Here is a 20,898-nt window from a genome sequence, read left to right on the forward strand (position 1 = left end):
GGAACATGTAGATAGGCCTCGGTCAGGTCCAGGGATGTCATATGGTTTCCTGGTCAAAGGTTCTCCACTATGGACTGAAGAGTCTCCATTTTGAACCGGCGCAGACGGATGCATTTGTTTACATGCTTGAGGTTCAGGATGGCTCTCCATTCCCCGTTCCGCTTTGGAACGGTAAAGAAGTGGGAGTAGACTCCGCAGGAGCGTTCCGAAGGCGGCACAGGTTCTATGGCTCGTATCTTGAGTAGATGTTGAATGGCCTTTTGAGTTCTCAGCTTCTTGACAGGATTGAACTGGAAACCGGTGGAAATGAGGTTTGGGAATGCGGAAGAATTCTATGAGGTAGCTCTCTGGTCCATCAGTCGATGTGTTTTCCTATTGTCAGAATCCCAAAAACTGAAACAAACTTTCAATGGAGACCCAGAAGATTGAAGGCCCATACAACCCGGGTTGCGTTTTTCCATCTTCGACAGGCCCGACGGCTGGCTCCCTTCCTCTCCAACGCTGACCTAGCCACTGTGATCCATGCAACGGTCACCTCCAGGCTAGACTATTGTAACTCGCTCTACGCGGGCCTTCCCTTGCGTCTGATTCGGAAGCTAAAACTGGTCCAAAATGCAGCTGCACGTCTGCTCACAGGCAGTGCCATCTGGGATCATATCCAGCCTGTGCTGCACCAGCTGCATTGGCTCCCAGTGGAGTTCCGAATCATCTTCAAAGGTGTTGATGGCCGTGACCTTTAAAGACTTACGCAGGACTGTGGGGACATTTTTACCTTCGGGACCGCATTACCCCAAATGTCCCGAGTGGAGCCTCTGCGCTCAGCAGAGGCCAATTTACTGGAGATCCCTGGCCCCTCAATGATAGAACTGGCCGCCACTTTCGGGCCAGGAGCCTTTGCGACTCGCTGACCCCTGCCTGGTGGAACACTCTACCACCAACTGTCCGGACCCTCTTGGGACATTGGAGAGTTCACGTGAGAGACACCATAAAGACCGAATTGTTCCACCGGACGCCTTCGGAGAGACCAGCAGCTGAGGGTGCCCTGCTTTCATCCTCCCCCTGCTGTATGAGGGTCCTAATAACATCATCGGGACCCATCACTCTTCTTAAGGAGGGTTGCATATAGGTTAGCGTGGGATACTGTTTTAGAATGAAAATTTTAAACTTTTATATATTTATGTTTATATATGCTTTTATATTGTTCACCGCCCTGAGCCCTTTGGGGATAGGGCGGTATACGAAATCAAATAATAAATAAATAAATAAAATAAATGTAAAAGATCAGTAGTTTATTGAGTATTGAGGATCTTCTCTGGTCATGCCAGAACTGAGGTTTGCCCACGCAAAACCCAGTAGTTAAAACAGACTGCACCCCCCCCCCAATCCTGGAAAAGCACGCCCAAAAAGAACTGTGAAAGAGATAATGGTAAAGACAGCCAGGCACTGACCTTGAGCAGCACCTGGTACAGTATAACATCACACAGAAGACAGTTGAAAGTCAGTTAGAAATGCATTTAACCCATTCCACCACCCCCAGCATACAGAAAGCAGAAATAGCAAAATCCCCATAATAACAGGCCTCCTGACATCTATCCAGTGATGTTGGGAGGATTGAAGACGACCGTGGACCAGCAGGTCCGGATTGTCAGGATCTAGGAGCCCAGTCCGATTGGAAGTTCTTACCTCCTCTGCCGGTAGCTTGAGGGACGAAAGGAGAAGTTGTTGGAGGTGTTGTAATTACGTTTACGAAAGGAGTTCTGGTTGGACCACCGTTAGCCATCTCAGAGTCCTGGCCAAGGTGCATTGGGACCGAAATGTAGTATAGGTTTTGAATAACAGTCCAGGTGCTCGGGAGCAACAGCCGCAGAAGGCCATTGCTTTCACATCCTGCATGTGAGCTCCCAATGGCACCTGGTGGGCCACTGCGAGTAGCAGAGAGCTGGACTAGATGGACTCTGGTCTGATCCAACTGGCTTGTTCTTATGTTCTTATGAATGTGAATAAACCCTGATCTGCTCTCACATACCGAGGCATGGACTTTTTGTTGCCCTTAGGCATCTAGGTCTTTGCTGTATGTGGAGACTACCTGCTTAGAGTGAAAATTTGCCTGCCGCTGGCATAGCCAGGCCTGTCACCGTACTATGACTCCTAGGCCTAAAATGCATGATACCAGCATGAGTGCGTCAAAGGTAGAATCAGCCCAGTATGAAACGGCCATGAGCATTCTCTCCACCCCCTCCCTGATGTCCTGGAATTCGGGAGGAATGATAGCTAGGATTCTGTGTGCCCAGACAATGGCGGCTTTTGCCATGGTGGAGGAAGGGGCTAGGGCTCTGATGGTTAAAGCTAAACGATCGTGAATTCTCTTTAGAAACACATGAGCTCTTCTGTCAACTGGGTCCCTAAGGGTTCCCTCCCCATCCTTGGTTACTAGGCCACCTGACTGGAGGGCCACTACTGGAGCGTCCATCATGGCATTAATGTGTTCAGGAAGCACGTACAGTTTTTTGAGGAAGTTTGGGCAGCTCCTGCTGGCTTCCAGGTTTAGCCACTCTTGTTTCATTCTTCTCTCAAAGTATTCAGGGAGAGGAAAGGCCTGAGGGGCATCCTCTGACTGCGGGAATATATCTTTTTTTTCCCTTTAGGGCACCCCTTAACAGGTTTTTTGGAGGCAGATGTTGCTAGGGGATCCTCTGTGTCAGCTGCAACCTGTAGTTCAAGGGCGGCAATGGTCTTGGCCATCATCAATGCGAGGTTCTCCTGTTTGAAAAATCTTACACTGTTCATTGGTTTCTATGGGAACATCCTCCCCTTCTGAAAAATAATCGGATGAATCTCCAATCTCCCCCTCGCTGGATTCCTCCCTCTCCCCAGGGAGATTAAGGGGATCCCTATACAGGGAGGTGGTTGAGCGAGGGCTCTTGGATCTAGAGGAGGAACTAGATCTAGGTCTCCTCCTCTGTTTTCTGCGGTGTGATCTGTGCCTGCCCCTGCAGCTTTTTTGCTTTTCCTTATCTCTATTGTCTATCTCTTCTCTGACGGCTTTTCTAAAGAGTTGCATTAATTGCGCTGGGGAGGCTGTAGCCCAGGAGGACATATCAGTGAGAGATGGGGTTGAACGAGGATCGCCATTCCCCCCCTCCCTTTCCCGATCTTGCCTTGGGCTGGATGTGTTGTCTGCATCAGAGGCTTCTCCGGATTCTGCCAAGTTGGATTCCTCAGCCCAAATATGGCTGGAACTGCAGCTGTTCCCGTCGTTGCTGTTATGGGACTGTTGGGAAAGCTGTGCAGCTGCACCCTCCGCTGCCCTATAGGGGGCGCTGGTGCTCCTGCCCTCCGGCGTCGCGGCAGGGGCTTCTGAGCTCTTGGTGCTCTGTGCAGAGCCTGCCTTCTTCCCTTTTGCCGCAGCTTTCTTGCCGGGCGCGGGGACCACTGCCACGATTGCTGCCGTTGCTGTGACGGATGCCTCCAAAGAGGTGTCAAGGGATTGGGGCATCCGCGACCCTGCTCAGGTCGCTGCCCTCATTCCCTCCGCAGCCGTTTTGCCAAAGGTCTCCGGAGGGGGGGAGAGAAAGAGCAAGTGGCAGCCATCTTGAGGCGGCCCTCTTTTGGTGGGGCGGGGGGGGGGGGAAAGAGGTGTAAAAATCCAGACAGAGAAGGAAAGAGGGTGGGAGAAAGAACACCCTCTACAAAAGCTACTCACAACACGTTAGACAATGAAGAAGATGAAGAAATGAAGGACAAAGATTAAGTTTTGCTTGGAGCTAGATCCAAGCCCTGCTCTGGCAGGAAACGAACTGGAGCAAGATGGGTGCCCAATCCCATGCAGAAAGTGACAACAAAATTAGTTCTGCCTCCCTGAGTATGGATTGGGAAATCACCCAATCAGGATGCCCCCAGGAGAACTTGAACAAGTGAACCATGACTGCCTTGCGTTCTTTCCCCCTCCTACCTACCTCTTCCCCTCTCACAGAGTGGTACATTCCTCCATTTCTCTGCCCAATCTTCACCCGCTCTGCTGCCAGCTCCCTCATTTCCATCCCAGATTTTCCCATTTGATGGCTGCTACCATGGCATCTATATAATGAGCAAACACACAATCGCAAAATCACAAATCTTGAATTTTAACCTTCTATGGCTGCCTGTGTGCTATTTTCTGTTCTCCATGTACACCATACCCCTGCCCACCCCCTGCCGTTTGCAAGGCTGGATCTTGGCTATGCAAGGGAGGGGGAGCCAGCAGGGTAACTGTGAAGATGGGGGAGTTCTCTCCATTTCCCTAGGCACCCCACCCCATTTGCAAGGCTGGATTCTGGCTTTGTAAAGGGCGGCGGGAGCTAGCAGAGTGCCTGTCAAGATGCGGAAGATGTAAAAGAGTACACACAGGATAATGGAACCTAGAAGATGTGATACCAAAATCTCAAATAAAAAGTTGACATACAAGGAAGACTCAGATCTCCGTGCACATGCGGCCACAGCCAACATGAGAATGTTGTTTCAGTGCTGTGCTGATGAACTGGTTCAGCTGCATGACATTTTTTTAAAAATGACCCTATGAACGTCTTGGGGGTGGTGGCATCCTAGGGCATCAAAATCTGAATTTTCTGCAGTGAGTAATTGAAGCCCTGCTGCAGATTTTTCTTTTTTTTGGGGGGGGGGGGGAGATGCAGTGGGGAAAGTACGGAAAAAGGAGTAATTGATCCCAGATGCCTCAGGAGAAAAAGCTTCAGGGGTGCAAATGGCCTAGGTTTCAAAGATGCCCCCAAGTTTTGACATTCTGAGAGGGCCACTTCCCTTGAGTGTTGGCCTTTAGATGTTTCAGGGCCTCAAAGCCAAGTCACTTTTGGGCAGCTGAGGCAGATGTGCTTCCAAAGGGATTCTGCAGCCAGGAAATTCACACAGGCTGGCCTGCCGTCCCTCGGGCGCTTCCAGTCCTGACCATCCAAGTGTGGCCCTCTGACGGCATGGAAGCACCGGGTGTTAATCTGCCTACAGCGCTTTGTCTTCTGAGGAGGACTGGGAAAGTGAAAGAAACTGGCACTTGTGGGGGGGTCCTCTTCCCAGGCAACCTGGCCATGCACCTGAGTTTACAAGAAGCCCAGAGAACAGAAGGGAAGCAATTTGACAAGTTTATGACTTGAGAGAAGACATGAAGCAAGCAAGGGGCTGCTAATGAAGACCGGTGGGAAAACAGACTTGCTAGCTGCCAGGAACATCCCCCCTCCCCCCCAGCAAAGATTCACTGGGCATTCATTTTTTTATCATTTAGGAGGGAGATGCTGTTCATATTCATGCAACACAGAAGCAGAGAAAGAAGCAGCCATTTTTCAGAAGATGCCAGGCTGATGTTGCCACCGGTGGAAGAGCGGAATCCCTTGGGAACCTGACGGTTAACTCAAGAGCCCCGAAAGGGAAACCCAGGGAGAGAGGCTGCATTCATATAAACAAGTATTTGCCCTCGTTTGGGTATCTTTGTCTTCAAAAATCGGGGGAAGGGGTCCATTCCAAGGGACTCCTCCTGTAAGCAGCTCAGGAACAAGACAGCCCCTTCTCACATCAAAAGGATGGAGATATTTATACCCAATTTGAAGGGAATCCTGCATAGAACATAAGAACAAGCCAGCTGGATCAGACCAGAGTCCATCTAGTCCAGCTCTCTGCTACTCGCAGTGGCCCAACAGGTGCCTTTGGGAGCTCACATGCAGGATGTGAAAGCAATGGCCTTCTGCTGCTGCTCCTGAGCACCTGGTCTACTAAGGCATTTGCAATCTGAGATCAAAGAGGATCAAGATTGGTAGCCATAAATCGACTTCTCCTCCATAAATCTGTCCAAGCCCCTTTTAAAGCTATCCAGGTTAGTGGCCATCACTTCCTCCTGTGGCAGCATATTCCAAACACCAATCACACGTTGCATGAAGAAGTGTCCTATGCAGGGAATCCTATGCAGTCAAGTCTTTATTCTAATGGCATTATTTATCAATTAACTAAGCCCCTTTACCTTCGGTCTCCTGAGAAATCTTGGGCAACAGCCCAGAACTAAGAGATGATGGCCCTGTGACAGCAGTAATGACATCATCAAGATCAACATATAGCTAATGACACATACTGATTACACATAGCAGCCAAACAAAAATCGCCCCCACCTCCAGGAGTGTAAAGGTAGCATGGGGCTGACCCCTCCCCCCATGGCACTGATAGTGCTCCTCACTAGTATGGAATCGAATATACCTCCTCCAAGCCCCTCTCACCAACACAACACTGCATTTCATGGCAGCAGATGGCAAACCACATCACCCTTCCACTGGGGACTATAAGGTGACCTCTCCCGACATCTTAGCAAGCAGCTAGCACACAAAGCAGATAGAGACATGAAAAGGACTGCCTTCGACAAAGGCTCATGCATAGATTTTGTGTGGATCCCTGCAAACCAAAGCAAGCATCTTGCCACCACAGGCCAAATTGATTGAGACTCAAACAGCCAGAGAGACCCGTCTGAAACGCGTTGAGGCCCGAAGGGGCAGATTCCTCCCCTGCTGCCAGGACCCATTCGAGAATGCCTTCCCTACAAACCAGCCATTGTACCAAGACAGGAGGCTTTTGTGTCAGCAGTAGCATCCGGGAGGTGGGAGGATATTCTGCAGGCTCACTGGCCTATCCCACAACAAAAAATACGCTGTGCTCAGGGGGAAACAGTTTAAACTTTTCAAGGTGTTATTATGAAGCATTTTGAGAAGTGACACCCAGGCCAGGGTGACTCGCATGAGACCCTGGAACTTTGGCCCTGCCCCAGGGATCCCTCTGCTGTTTGGACGGTGGGCACCCTGCCAGCCTTCAGAGCCCTCCATGCTCAACTAGAGGGAGAAGTTGTGGGAAGGTGGGGATTCCTCCCTCACTTCCAGATCATTGCAAGGCAAGCAGATGAGGTTTACCTGGCAAGTATGAGGCCTGAAGCATACCTGGGTATCAGGTAATTGGACTAGGCGCTCTGTTTGGCTTCGCTATCAAAGGACCCTGATCCTGCCCTCTCACTGAACTCAGGTGGCAGCAGACTTTGGAGTGCCCTGAAACTCACAAAGAGGCCCACAGTATCTTTGGCAGGTGGCCCAACCCAGAAGCAGCTGCTTTGCCTCCCTGTCGCCCGGCTGCAGAGCATTTGCATCTACCAGCCCACATAAAGACACCCTCCCAGCACTCACCAAAAGCAGGACTCTCCTCTGCGGAAGAGGGAATGCCACCCCTGCCTGCCTTGCCAAACTGGTAAACAGTCACCCACCCACAGGGGAGTCTGAAAACCCCAACCCGCACTTCTGCCTGCCAGAGAAGAGCTCTGCCGGATAACTGAAAGACACCCACCTGTTTCCCAATCCACTGGCCGCTCCATAGTCAGCAATGGCCCCCAGCAGTAGAAAGTTCAGGCTGAGTCGGGCCAGCCGGGTCTGAGGCCTTCAGGCACTACCTGCTGTGCCACCGGGATCAAGGGCACATTTCCCATCTGGCCAAAGCGCTGAGACTGGGCTAGGGGGAGGGGGAGAAGAGCCAAGCAGAAGAGCCCGATGACACCTTGACAGCACGCTGTCATGAGGGACTCTCTGGGCCAGCAGCCTCCTTCTCTGCAGGGATTCCACTTCCCTCGGCTGCCTGCTTGCAGCAACCCCCTGCCCCCTCCTCTGGCAGATCCTTCCACCCCAAAACCTTTGGCACTCAGCCGCCCAAGCAGCAGACCTCTGCAAGTTCCTGGGGTTCTGAGACATCAGGACAGTTCAGCCAAAGGCAGAAGGATAGACACAGACATTTACTTGCAGTTTTATTATTTGAGTGTACCCTCTGACCCTTTTTGGGAGAGAAAGTACTATTTGGCAGGATGCCCAAAGCCACTGCCATTGCTGACCACAAATCCAGCACAGGTTCTGCCTAGTCCGGGGGGGGGGGGGGCCTTCAAATGCCATCTTCAGTGTGCCCACCTGGAGGGGCAGCACAAGCAGCCACATTGTGAAGGCATGCCAGCCTGCACCCCAGCCAGAAAAGAACTACAGCGACTGGTCAGTCCACACCCAGCCTAAAGCAAGAAGTCCACACTCTTGCTTCTTGTTTTCCAAAGAAGTACTGTCTGCAGCATGCCGCTCAAGCTTCAGCCCTTGTGGGAGTGGAAGGGCAGGACCCCAGAAGTGGGGGTGGGCGGGGGAGGCACCCTAGCCTCCATTCCTCATTGGCCGAGGAAGTGAAGGGGGTTTGTAGTAGACCAAGCCCTTCCTCCCCCACATCCCCCTGCCCAGCTCCTCTGAGCCACCCGCTTCATCCCCTTTCCTCCTACCCCAAGGATGACATCTGTCTGGAACCACAGAAAAGAGGGAGACAAAAAAACACACCAACAAGATAATTTCCAGGCCAAGAGGGAAAGAAAAGAGCCTGGCCTTCCAGTTGCCAGCCCCAGCTGCACATCGTCATCCCACAGGAACCCAAGAGCAAGCCAGTTCTCACCGCCTTCGCCAGCAAGACCATGGCACATCAAGCAGGGAGACCGTGACCCAGACGATCCGGAAAGGCCCTGCCCCACACAGGGAGCAGAGCTTGGGAAATGCTCAGTCCATTTTCAAAGACAGAGGCAGCCGGGCCTTCTCAAGAGCTTCCTGAATCTGGTCCGGCAGAAGCAGCTCATGAGTCCCAAGGGGTCGCTCCAAGCCCCAGGCAGAAAGCCACGTTGGCCTCACTCACCTGCTGAATCGTAAGCAAAGAAATCCTTATGCCAGGGCCTTAAAGTCTCAGACAATCGACAGAGTGGTGAAAACCTACCAGATTAGCTGTAGATTTGGAACTGAAAAGCTAAAGCTGTGCGTGCTTGTCGGAGAGGAGCAGCTGCCACTCGGACAGCCAGACTCATGTCTGGAAGCACCTCCAAGACCAACAAGGGGCAGGGGTGAGCTTTTGCAACTCAAAGCTCCCTTCATCAGTTATTTAAACTTCCTTGTATCTGACAAAGGCAGCTCTGACTCTCAAAAACTCATGCCCCAGAAATCTGGTCAGTCTGAAAGCTGCCTAGTCTAGCGGTTCTATGGAAGACCAACCGGGCTGCCCTTTGAAACTACCTCCAGATAGGCTCATCCTGTTTGTTGCATAGTTCTCTGGGTGCTGATGCAGAGACTGCTGTTACTAGATTATGGCTGGACAGATGTGCTTGACGTTATCCAGCTGCTCAAGGATCAGACAGGATGGTGTGTGTTGGGGAAGGGGTGGGATTGCTGGCCCCAAACATCTCCTGCAGCCTGCAGAGCAGACCATGCTGGCCAGCCTCACCCACCACTAGGGAAGCGGCACACAAACTGGTACAGGGCCAGATGCGCTCTCGTGACCAGCAAAGCTGGGAGTTAGGGGTCTCAGGGGGTGCGCCCATGCCAGTTTCCAAGGGCATGGGCCCCCCCTGTGCTCAGTGCCACAGGGGCTCCCAGCAGATTCCCGCCTTATCACCTCCCAGCTCAGCGTTCCTCTGGCCTGCCCTTTCCTTTCCAGTCTGTTCAGCAGCTTTGAAGCCACAGGCTGTCTCCCGCTTCTGGGCAAATTTGCGAGTGGAGTGGAGCAAGGGAGGACAAGAGATGGTTCCCCAGTTGTTCCCTGGTGGTCACCTGGCATCTGAGGAAGGGCCCAGCAACCTGTCCTGAAGGAACTGCACTGGCTCCCTATTCGCTACTGACCTACACAGCCCTACACAGCCTGGGTTCTATATATCTGAGGGAACGCCTTCTTCCATACAGACCTACCTGAGTGCTGAGGTGGCTTCCTGGTGGCTCCAACACTTTCCAAGATTTGGGGATGGGAGCCACCCAGAGGCCCGCCACTTGCCGACTAGGCAAGAGTTTAGATGTCTGGCCAAGAAAGCCCTCTGTCCACCAGTGTGTGGATGACCCCCCCCCCTGGGCAGCGCCTCCCCCCATGCCCTTTTATTGTATGTGAACTGTACTGGTGCTCTATGGGCTCAGCCCAACTCAATTTGTTGAAGTTTGGGGGGGTGGGGGTGGATGGTTATAGTGGATGGTTATGTATGCATTATAGTAGATGGTTATGTACGCATTTTTAGGAGGGTGGACGCATGTACGCATTTTTAGGAGGGTGGAGTGGGGGAATGGTTTTTAAAGTAGTTTTATGATGGTTTTAAATATTGTTTTATGGTTTTATGATTACACCCCACCCAGGGATTTCAGTGATGAGCAGGAAATAAATATGCAGATGAACAATTAATTAATTAAATAACAGATATGAGAGAGGCAGGACGCAAGCCCAGGCTGCTGAAGAGTCCTCCAGAGGATCCTCGGAGAGGCCAAATAATGCAGAGGCTTAGGGGCTGGGGAAGAGGACCAGACAGCATTTTTCTGTGCCCCGAGGCCTTGTCATACACCAAAGACACCAGATCATGACTCCTTGGTGGGAAAAAGCTTCAGACACACAACAGAAACAGGTGGCCTCTCTATTGAATCCAATTCCCCACCAGATAGGACCTGGGCCCCTCCTATGGTATTGCTTACTGAACACCCCAAACTGTTGATTGCATATAAACAACATGAACAAACAAATAACTAGATGCTCTATATAAAAAGGAGAGAGTGAGACAAAAGAGGGCAGCAGGGTATCCATTTGTTGCCTTCTTAATCACAAATCCCAGGTAGCACAACAGCCTTCATTAGATGATGTGGAGCTGGGTGCAAAACAGATTTCTAGATGCAACAGATAAAAAAATGGCCACCCTTAGAATCACAGAGTTGGGAGAGACCCCAAGGGCCATCAAGTCCAACTCCCTGCCATGCAGGAACACACAATCAAAGCACTCCTCACAGGTGGCCATCCAGCCTCTGTTTAAAAACCCCCAAAGAAGGAGACTCCACCACACTCCAAGGCAATAAATCCCACTGTCGAACAGCCCTGATGGTCAGGAAGATTTTCCTAATGTTTAGGTGGAATCTCTTTTCCTTCACCTTGAACCCAGGACTCCTGGTCCCAGTCTCTGGAGCTGCAGAAAAAGTCCAGCTGTCTTTGGAGTGAATAAATAATCTAATGAACTGCTGACGTGTTCTCCAAGGGTCCAGAGGAAGGCAACCAAAATGGTCAAAGGTCTGGAGTCCATGCCCTGGGAGGAGAGATTTAGGAAGCTAGGCATGTTTAATGTATTGTAGAAGGCTTTCATGGCCAGAATCACTGGGGTGGTGTGTGGCTTCCAGGCTGTATGGCCTTGTCCTAGCAGCATTCTCTCCTGACGTTTCGCCTGCATCTGTGGCTGGCATCTTCAGAGGATCTGATAGTAGGAAAGCAAGTGGAGTATATAGACGCACAGATGCAGGAACAGCGTCAGGAGAGAATGCTGTAAGAACACGGCCATACAGCCCGGAAACCACACAGAACCCTAGGCATGTTTAGTTTGGTGAAGAGAAGGTTAAGGAGGGGCATGATAGTCATGTTCAGATATTTGAAGGGATGTCATGTTGATGAGGGAGCAAGATAGGTTTCCCAAATGGAAAGAACAAGAAGAGTTGGATTTATACCCCACCCTTCTCTCCTGTAAAGAGAGTCAAGGTGGCCTTCAAGCTCCTTTCCCTTTCTCTCCCCACAACAGACACCTTGTGAGGTAGGCAGGGCTAAGAGAGTTCCAAAGAACTGTGATTAGCCCAAGGTCACCCACAGGAATGTAGGAGTGCGGAAACACATACGGTTCACCAGATAAGTCTCTGCCACTTAGGTGGAGGAGATGGGGATCAAACCAGGTTCTCCAGATTAGAATCCACCTGCTCTTAACCACTATACTGTCAGACTCTCGAACGTGGAAATAACACATCCAAAAGCAGTTTATTCCAGGTGATACAAAGAGTAACAATGTAAAGCAGGATCTGAGCTAGAGAGCTCAGATCCAGGACTTATATCCTTCAATCCCCCCGCCCCCATTTCGCCCCACACCAAATGTCCACTACAGTTTCTACTACAAAGCTACAAAGAACCTGGGAACCTTTCACACCTCTTTGAAGATGGGCTGGCGCCAGGAGATTGCTAACAGGAGATTGCTAGGAAGGGAAAAGGGAAACAGGAAAACAATTGCAAATCACACACAGCGAGACATCAAGATACTGACAGGCATGGTCCTGACATATACCACATAGTTGGTTTTACACCTTGCTTTTCTCTACATTCAAGGAGTCTCAAAGCAGCTTATACCCGCCTTCCCCACAACAAACACCTTGTGAAGGGTAGGTGAGGCTGAGAGAATTCTGAGAGAACTGTGACTAGCCCAAGGTCACCCCTCAGGCTTCATGTGAAGGAGTGGGGAAATAAACCTTGTTCTCCAGATTAGAGTCCGCTACTCTTCACCACTACGCCAAGCTGGCTTTTACCAGACTGATTACACCAGCATGGAACCCACATCCACTGTTCTCCTCTCTTCTATGTTATTGGCACAACAACCATGCTCTGAAGTCAGGCTGAGTGGGTGCGACTAGCCTGAGATCACCCAGTAAGAGTGGTGATTTGAACCTGGGTCTTTCATATCCTAGTCCTAGACACTAAGCGCTAAACCATATGGGATCCTTCCAAGGACTCTGTCCAGCTAAACATCCAGTCTGAAAAGAACTCCTGGGAATGGAAACCCCCACTCATTTCCATCGCAATGAGGACACATCACCCACGTGTCAGTGGATTTCCCCCTAATGCATCAGTGTGCCTACCTACAGGGCGTGCCTCCCCCAGGAGATGTAACCTTCTTTCTGAGCATGTTGGACCCAGAAGACGGAGTCTTCTTGCATAAGTTGCAGAACAAAGACACAACACGACCAATAGCGTGCGCGGGGGGGGGGGGGGGGCCTGTTCGGAAGCTTCCCAAAGCAATGCAGCCCTCAACCCCGAAGGGAGACAGGAGTCTCCTCTGTGCAGGACACTGGCAAGCCAAGAGGTTCGAGCTGAAGCCCACATTCTCCTGCGCAGCGGAAAATGGACAAGCAGGGGCAGACCCTGCCACGAGAGAAGCAGTCTGCGGAATTCACATTCTAAGCAACTACAGCATCGGCCTCCACAGAAAAGCTGCAAAAGACACAGCTTTGACTTTCCCACTTTCACCTTTTCAAGGGAAAAAAACAGATTTACACACACACACAACTAACCACATTTCCTCCGAGTTAAACTATCACATGCACAAAGTCAATTTTTTTGCCAAGAACAAAAGGAGGAAAGCACAACAAGCTTTGGGGAGTCCTTGGGAGAAGGGGCCGGGGGCCCAGCATCCTGTCCTTGCCCCCAGCTCACTTCTCAGCAACCAACACACCTTCCTGCTTTTCCCAGCACGGCAACCAGAAGAAACATTTTTACAGCTAGAAATCCAATGAAACCTTAAAGATTAGCCATGTTATCATGACACCAGCTAGAGTCTATCTACGTGGTGGCGAACCTACGGCACTGCAGATGTTAGACTACAATTCCCATCAGCCCCTGCCAGCATGGCCAATTGGCCAAGCTGGCAGGGGCTGATGGGAATTGTAGTCCATGAACATCTGCAGTGCCATAGGTTCGCCACCACTGGCTATCTCAACCAAAACAACTCAAGTCTGTGCTTTTCTCCATTTCAAAAAGATAAGCGAGGGGAAACGAAGACATTCCTTACCGTACCACCATTCATCCAAACAGGGAGTTCTTTCAGTCAGCTTAACTTATTTCCCCAGTGCCCATCCCAGCGGCATCAAACTTCCTTCATACGCAGTGTCAGGACTGTATATAGCTCCCTGGATGAGGGCAGAAGAATGCAAAAAGTGAGACAAGGGTTGCTGTGAAGCCAGAATTTCTCCTAGGAGCAGCAGTGGCGTAGTGGCTAAGAGCCGGTGCACTCTGATCTGGAGGAACTGGGTTTGATTCCCAGCTCTGCCGCCTGAGCTGTGGAGGCTTATCTGAGGAATTCAGATTAGCCTGTACACTCCCACACACGCCAGCTGGGTGACCTTGGGCTAGTCACAGCTTCTTGGAGCTCTCTCAGCCCCGCCTACCTCACAGGGTGTTAGTTGTGAGGGGGGAGGGCAAGGAGATTGTCAGCCCCTTTGAGTCTCCTATAGGAGAGAAAGGGGGGATATAAATTCAAACTCTTCTTCTTCTTCCAGGAGGTAAGACTATTCCCTCAGCTGCTGGAGGACTCAGCTTGTGACCAAGCCCCTCTTTCCAGGAACGAATGGAGCAGCTAGCAGGACCAAGGAGACAACTCACAGTCCTGCCCTGAGGCAGCACATTACGCAGGCCTGCAAACTCCACCTGCTACACACAACCTTCTAGAGAGGTCCTCAGGGAGGGCAGACAAGGCAGCTGCAGGGATCTGGAAGGATAATGCTGGCTGGCAGCACACGGCTGTGGCAGGGCTCCAAACGCACTCGCCCAGCAAAAGTATTATGGGTATCCACAGTCCATGGATATACAAAAAAATTCCAAATGGGGAGGAGGCCTATCCGGTGAGTGCCAGAAGCTGGGACTGCCCCACCCGGTGCTCTGGGCAACTTGGAAGGGCCTGACATTCCGTAACAGCACGAACAGCTCCAACCAGAGGACACGCAGTTGGGGCCTGAATAGGGTAGACAACTGACCAATGATGGCTCCAGCAGACAATGCAGGTGTGCACAATCATGGCCCTGATGCCCTCCAGCAGCCAAAGGTTGAACTCCAAGTCACAGGCGTTATTCAGCATTAGGTCAGACCACCGGCAAGTCTGTAATCTCCTCCTGGGATGGCAAGATCTGAACTCTCCCCGGCCTTCACCCTCAAGCACAGCCCCCTCCTTGTGCAATTGCAACACCTGAGGCACCTTGCTAAGATGCCCAGCACGCTTCCTCACCACACCCTGTACCTGCTGGGTCAAACAGATTCTAGAAAGTCTCCACCCTATACGGCCCTACAAAAGGGACAGTGGTCTCTCCATGTGGGAAGTTTCTTCAAAGAGAACACCAAACCACAGTGCTCTGGAGGGAGGAGCGCAGTTCAAAGCCTCCACAGGGCCTCGCACATTGTGCTGTCGGTTGGCAACAGCCACGTGCAATGGAAACTCCACCCCTCCACCCCCCCCCCGGTGAGTCCTGTTGAAAGTCCGGCTCAGCCACAGCTCAGAGCCTGCCCAGCAGCCTCTGCCCGCCTCAGGCAGTGCCCACAACAGGAATGTTTGGGAGGCAAACATGGCAGGGAGTGGCTGTTTGCTCAAGGATGACTGTGCCTAGAGAGGCAGTGATGGCACCTGAGAACAAACAGAACTCTCTTGTCTGACAGGAGGGCCCGGGCTGCTGCCCACCAAACATACTGGACTGGGTCTGAGAAGAACATCGCCTGAGCCCTTCCCTGGGGCTATTTTTAAGCACAGGAATGACGGTCAAGTGGGACAAAGATCTCACTTTTCCAGGTTCACAACCAGGCACCTGAGAATTTTCCCAACTTGTTCTCAGAGAAGACCCATCCCCCTCAGCCAGGAGTGGAGGAAAGGCTGACGAGTCCCTGGGCACAGGACTCTCTCAGCAACTGTGCCCTGGTTCTCTTTCACACCAACGCCTCTGCCACACACGGCAGTTGGCTCCGCCATCACCTATTCTTTCATTGCTGTCAAATACTGCCAAGCGTTCCCGGAAGCCAGAGGTGACTTTTCTTCTTCCACTGCTTAGCCAAGCAATAAGCAAGGGCCACTTGCTCCCAAACCCTGCCACAGCTCTCCCCTGCACAAGGTACAATCGCAGCCACAAAGGACTCCACCTTGCGTGCTGTAAGAAGTTCAGAGTATTCCCGCTTATTTCTCACCCTTAATTTGGTGTAATTAAAAAAAATAGAAACTGTTGGCCAATCTGTACATTCCAGATTATGCACAAACAAGAATGGCTCAGTATTTTTGAAATCTCGTTCAGAGTTATAGTAACTCATTCCTATGGTTTTTTCTAAGCCAGTTCAGTTTTGTAACAAAGCTTCAGTTATTTTTATAATTACCATAAATCTCAAGCTTGTTCCTAATTTGGGTATCTTTGGGTCTTACTAACATTCCTGCTTTAAAATGTTTCTGTAGGGGGCACATCAATGGGTCAAATGGGCAGCTTTGGCCATCAGAAGAGGGGGAGTGCACGGCCTGGCTCGGTCACAGCCACTTTCAACCCAACAAGGACCTCCGCTCCGTTGCTGAGCCACGAAGGTCGAGGCGGAACCCCCACTCTGCCCTCTGCTTTTCATGACAGGATTACCGACTCAGCAGCAGCTTGCCAAACATGTAGCAAATGCTGCAAAGGCAACTTTTCCAGGGCTGGAGTTTTCACAGTTTGAAAATCTTCTTGGTCTTTAAGGTGCTACTGAGTTCAAGCAGGTCTCTACATACTTTCTACACTGTGGGCAGAACTCCTTCTCTGAACTGCACTCTCCTATTCTTTAGTTTCTCCCGGAACAAAGGGTGTCCCCAACGCTTGGATCATTTTTTTACTGTTATGTGAAATCACATCTGTTCTTTGAGGTCAGTGTCTCGTTATGTGAGGCAGGGCGGCAGGTATATTCGGAATGAGCATGAGGCTTAGGCAGGCTCAGTCAACACGCAAAATCATAATGTTCTGCCCACTGCGTATCACTGGCCATTTCATGCTTTTCAGAGAGACCTTTCCCAGTCCAGTGGGGGTTGCAACCCTACACAATTTACTGCTTATCTCGACTCCACATCACTCCTGAAAAACCATCAAATGGCGCTGACCTCAAAACAAGGCCCCGTTGTTTATTTTCCCACCACCCTTACAAACTATTCACTCATTTCCTATTAGCTAACCAGTTATCAAACCACCAGATAACCTGCCCTCTTATCTCCCAGCAGCCAAGTTTAATCAAAGGTTTTGGAAAGCTTTGTCCAAAGTCTTTGACAGCCCAAGTCCACAGACTCTGTTTACCCACCCTCAAAATATTTCACAAGTCTGATGAGGCAGAATTTGCAGCAAATTAACTAGAACAGGCCTTGCTCCAGAAAACCCCTCCCCATCCCTTTTGAAAATCAGTGTGGCATTTGCTGCTTTCCCTCATCTTCAAAAGTAAGAAATCTTAATGACAAATTGCACATTTTTCATAGAGTTGCAATTTCACTTTCGAGTTCTGTCCAAAACCTCAGGTGCCTGCCTGAGATCTTCTGCCCTATGAATGTTTAATGTGCCTGTGAACCACAGACATGCTCATCCCAGCAATTCTTTGGATGCCCTTACCTGAACTTGGTGTTGAGGCACTGATATCTCTCTCCAATGTTACAGTGACAACAAATGCAAAGAATTAATCCAGATCATGAGTGGCAGCAATCCATTCTCACCTTTGCCACTTAAAAGGCCTCTCTGGTTGCCTTGAAATACACTTTTATCATTCAGCTCAGCATTCTTGTTCCATTTGCCCAAGTGTCAGCGTTGGTAGTACAGTGGAACCTCGGTTTTCATCGGTTTTGGTTTTCATCGATTTTTTCAGTGAAAAAATTGTCTCGGTTTTCATCGATTTGCAGTAAGGTGCAGGGGTTTGTGGAGAAAAATCACCCAGACAAAGCTGTTTCAGGCCATGTCTGCAACTTGTTTAATGACCATGTCTTGCCCCATTTCAGACAAATCTTAAAGAGGCGTCAGAAACAGACCTCTTTGGACAGCTTTCTGGTGCGACATTGGTCCACTGGCTCTGAAGCTGGTCCTAGTGTTATTGTTTGTTACTGTTTTCAGCATTAAACACTATGTTTATTCACCAAAAAATGTGTTTTTGGCATGTCTTTTGGAGTGTCTAGAACGGATTAATTGGATTTACATTGATTCCTATGGAAAAGTTTGCCTCGGTTTTCATCGGTTTCAGTTTTCATCGATTCTTTTTGGACGGATTACCAATGAAAACCGAGGTTCCACTGTACTTTTTTCTTCTTCTTGTTTGGCCAATATTTCCATCTTTTAAAAAAGAAACCTGCTTTTCATGTTTTTTTCCAGACTGTCTTCATGTTTAGACTTCCTTCAAATCTCTGGTATAGACACTCTCTGGCCTCCAGTCTCAAAAGCATGGAGGGAGCCTAAGCCCTTCTTTTCAATTTACCTACACTCAATTTTCTCTTCTGAAGTCAAATTATGATCCTCCTCCCGTTAAGGTTCTGCTTATGTGCTTGCTGAGTTGGCCAGCCTTGTGGTCACTTTGGCCACACTCACACCTCTGCCAGACCCCTCACTAGCCAGTGCCCACCCCAAGGTCTCCCAGTGAAACCACCTCCTTCCACACCGCAAGGGTTGCCCTGCTGGCAGGAGGGAAACTCCTCCCCAGAATGTCCCCACCTCTGCCAGGTGACCTGCTGCACCTGGTTCGTGGGCGGGGGGGGGGGGGAGCCTGGTGTTTCCTCGGCCAGGGACCCTGCCTGTGGCTGGTGGGCAGGCCAGAGGAAACGCCGGGTCTCCTATTCTGCACCCTGCAGCACCTGCCTGACGCCTGCGCTCGGGGTCACGTCCTAGGCCCTGCAGATCCAGCCCGGCCCGGGGGGCTTGGGCCCTGCAGCCGGAGCAGCGGCTCATGCACCCGGCGGCAGCCCCCTCTCTCAACCCCCCCCCCCCCCGTGCCAGGCAGGCGCCAAACCCTCGATCCCGCGGGCAGACGCGGGGAAACTGGGCCCAGCCCCAGAAGCGCCGCCGCAGCAGGACCCGCTTCCCTCCACTGAGACAGAGTCGCGGCGGGAGACGCCCGGAGGGGCCCCCACACACCAGAGCGCCCACACGCCGCGGGGGGGGGGGGGGGCCCGTGGCCATCCTGACTCCCTGAAGGGCGAGGAGACTACAACTCCCACAACCACCCGCGCGTGAGGCGCTCCCCCCCCCCTGCCGCCTGCCTGCCTGTGGCGAGGGAGGGGGGGGCGGAAGCAGGCGCCGCGGTTGCTCTGGACTGGGCGGGGGGGGGGGCGGCGGGAGCTGCGCCCACCCACGACGGGGCTTCCCCCCCCTCTCCTGGGGAAGAATGGTCGCGCCCAACGGACGCTCGGAGCAGAAGCCACTCACCTGGCGGGCGGCGACTGGAGGAGCGGAGCACTGAGTGTGCGCGCGCAGCTGGCGCGGGAAGGGCGGAGCGACGGCCGGCGTCTCTCTCGCGAGCGGGGGAGGGGGAGGGCGAAGCAGGCTGCGACCGCCCCCTCCGCCCTGGCCGCACCCCCTCGCCAGGTTTAAAGGGCTGCGCGCCGCTTCCGGTGTTTACCGAGGCCGACGGGGGAGCCGGGTGGAAGCCGCTCCCCTTCCGTCCTCTCCCACGGTCAAAGGCAAAGGGCGACCTCCCCCCCCCTCTCCCCCCGGAGAGAGAGAGAGAGAGAGAGAGAGAGAGAGTGTGTGTGTGTGTGTGTGTGTGTGTGTGTCGTGCAGTAGCAGAGGCTGAGTTCTTGCTGTCCCAGCCTGTGGAGGAGGGCATGAGGGGCGCAAGGCAAGCCACACGCCACAAGGACCCCTGGCGGGTGGGCCCCTGAGGACGGCTGAGTAGGTCTGGCGACCCCCCCCCCCCCCATGACGAACTCCCTCATCCCGCTGCCTCCTGTCAGGGGCTTCCCCTTGGGGTAGGAATGTAGGCAGAGGTGGGATGCAGCCTATTCGCACCTATTCGGTAGAACCGGTTACTAATATTCGGTAGAACCGGTTACTAAAATTTTCTCAGTTCGGAGAACTTAGGGACAAGGGGGTAATCTCTCATCAAGTGGGGGATCCAATATCTTCCCCCAGGGCCCCCTGCAACCCTCCTGCCCCCCATGGCACCCCCCCATGTGTGTATGAACTGTATGAAATAATACAATATACAGTAATTCTGGTTTTTTTTTGTTCATTGGTATAAAGGTTGGGAAAGTATTATAGGTAAAGATTTTTCATTTTCTTTTTTCCCCTTGAAATTTATATTGGAAAGAGGGGAGTTTAAACAATTCTTTTAGATTAAGGATTTTGGATCTCTCCCTCTGTTAGTTTTCTTTCAAGTGGCATAGATAAAGTAGTTATAGGAATCTGAAGGGGGAGTAGAAAGTAGGGAGGGAGGGAAATATGGGGAGGAGGGAGGCAATATAGGATGTTTTAGTTGGGGGGGGTTGAAAGAGATAGACAATGAGATATGTTTGTAATATGCCTGGTCACGCCCCCGTCATGCCCCGCCCAGCCCCATTGGCGCTACGCCACTGTTTGAATCCCACCACCATCGGAACCGGTTACTAAAATTTTTGAATCCCAGCACTGGATGTAGGTATAGATTTTTTATGGGGGGGAGTTCAGGGGTTGGGGCCATGCCCCCACCTACCCCTGGGGTGTGGCCACACCCCAAGCCCCGCCCCTGGCCTCAGTGCTTATAAAAGCAGCTCTCCAGACCAGGGACAATAGACTGCCCTGCCTACCCTGCCCCCTGTGGCTGGGCTCCCAGCTGGCAGCCAGCAGTCCTTTGTGCCCTCCCCCCTGAGCAGAGGCGTATCTAGGGAAAATGGAGCCCAGAGCAAAATCTGAGTTTTGTGCCCCCACCCCATGGGTGGCCAACTGTGATGCTGGAATCTGTTGGAAGAGAAGGACTTTAAGCTGTTTCCTGCCTCAATCTACAGAGGGGGTTTTACTAGATAGCCAGTGGTTAGATAGGGACCTAGGAATTGTCACCTTTACTCTATCATGCTGGTTCCATCCCTTTGATGATGTTAGACTGATATTCTCAGGGACTTCCTTCCGCCTTCTTCTCGGACTTCTCCATCTTTCTTTCACCATGCCTAGAGGGAAGATGGGTGCTCCGTACATCCATCTCAATCCAGCTAGAATAGGATAGATTAGTGAACCTATCTACCTACCTTTCCATCCAGAATGGAGTTCACTAATAAATACTCTTTTTAATAGATTAGAAACTACAAATGACTCCAACTTTCTTTTGTGCCTAAGTTCTCTCGCAAGCTCACACACATGT

At 51.5% G+C, this 20,898-nt stretch overlaps 1 protein-coding gene across 2 annotated transcripts in view; it reads right to left on the reverse strand.

Annotated features, from left to right (window-relative positions):
• SIPA1L3 (signal induced proliferation associated 1 like 3) overlaps window positions 1-19,103 on the reverse strand; it is a 95,286-nt gene extending 76,183 nt beyond the window's left edge. For both annotated transcript variants that reach the window (XM_048492634.1, XM_048492633.1), the window contains exons 1-2: window positions 18,993-19,103; window positions 13,625-13,742 (exon numbers count right to left, since the gene is read on the reverse strand). The gene's annotated coding sequence lies outside the window, so the exon portion shown is untranslated. The remainder of the gene's footprint in view (window positions 1-13,624; window positions 13,743-18,992) is intronic.
• Between the last annotated feature and the right edge of the window lie 1,795 nt (window positions 19,104-20,898).

The sequence above is a fragment of the Sphaerodactylus townsendi genome, linkage group LG04, assembly GCF_021028975.2.
Source record: "Sphaerodactylus townsendi isolate TG3544 linkage group LG04, MPM_Stown_v2.3, whole genome shotgun sequence".
Lineage (NCBI taxonomy): Eukaryota > Metazoa > Chordata > Lepidosauria > Squamata > Sphaerodactylidae > Sphaerodactylus > Sphaerodactylus townsendi.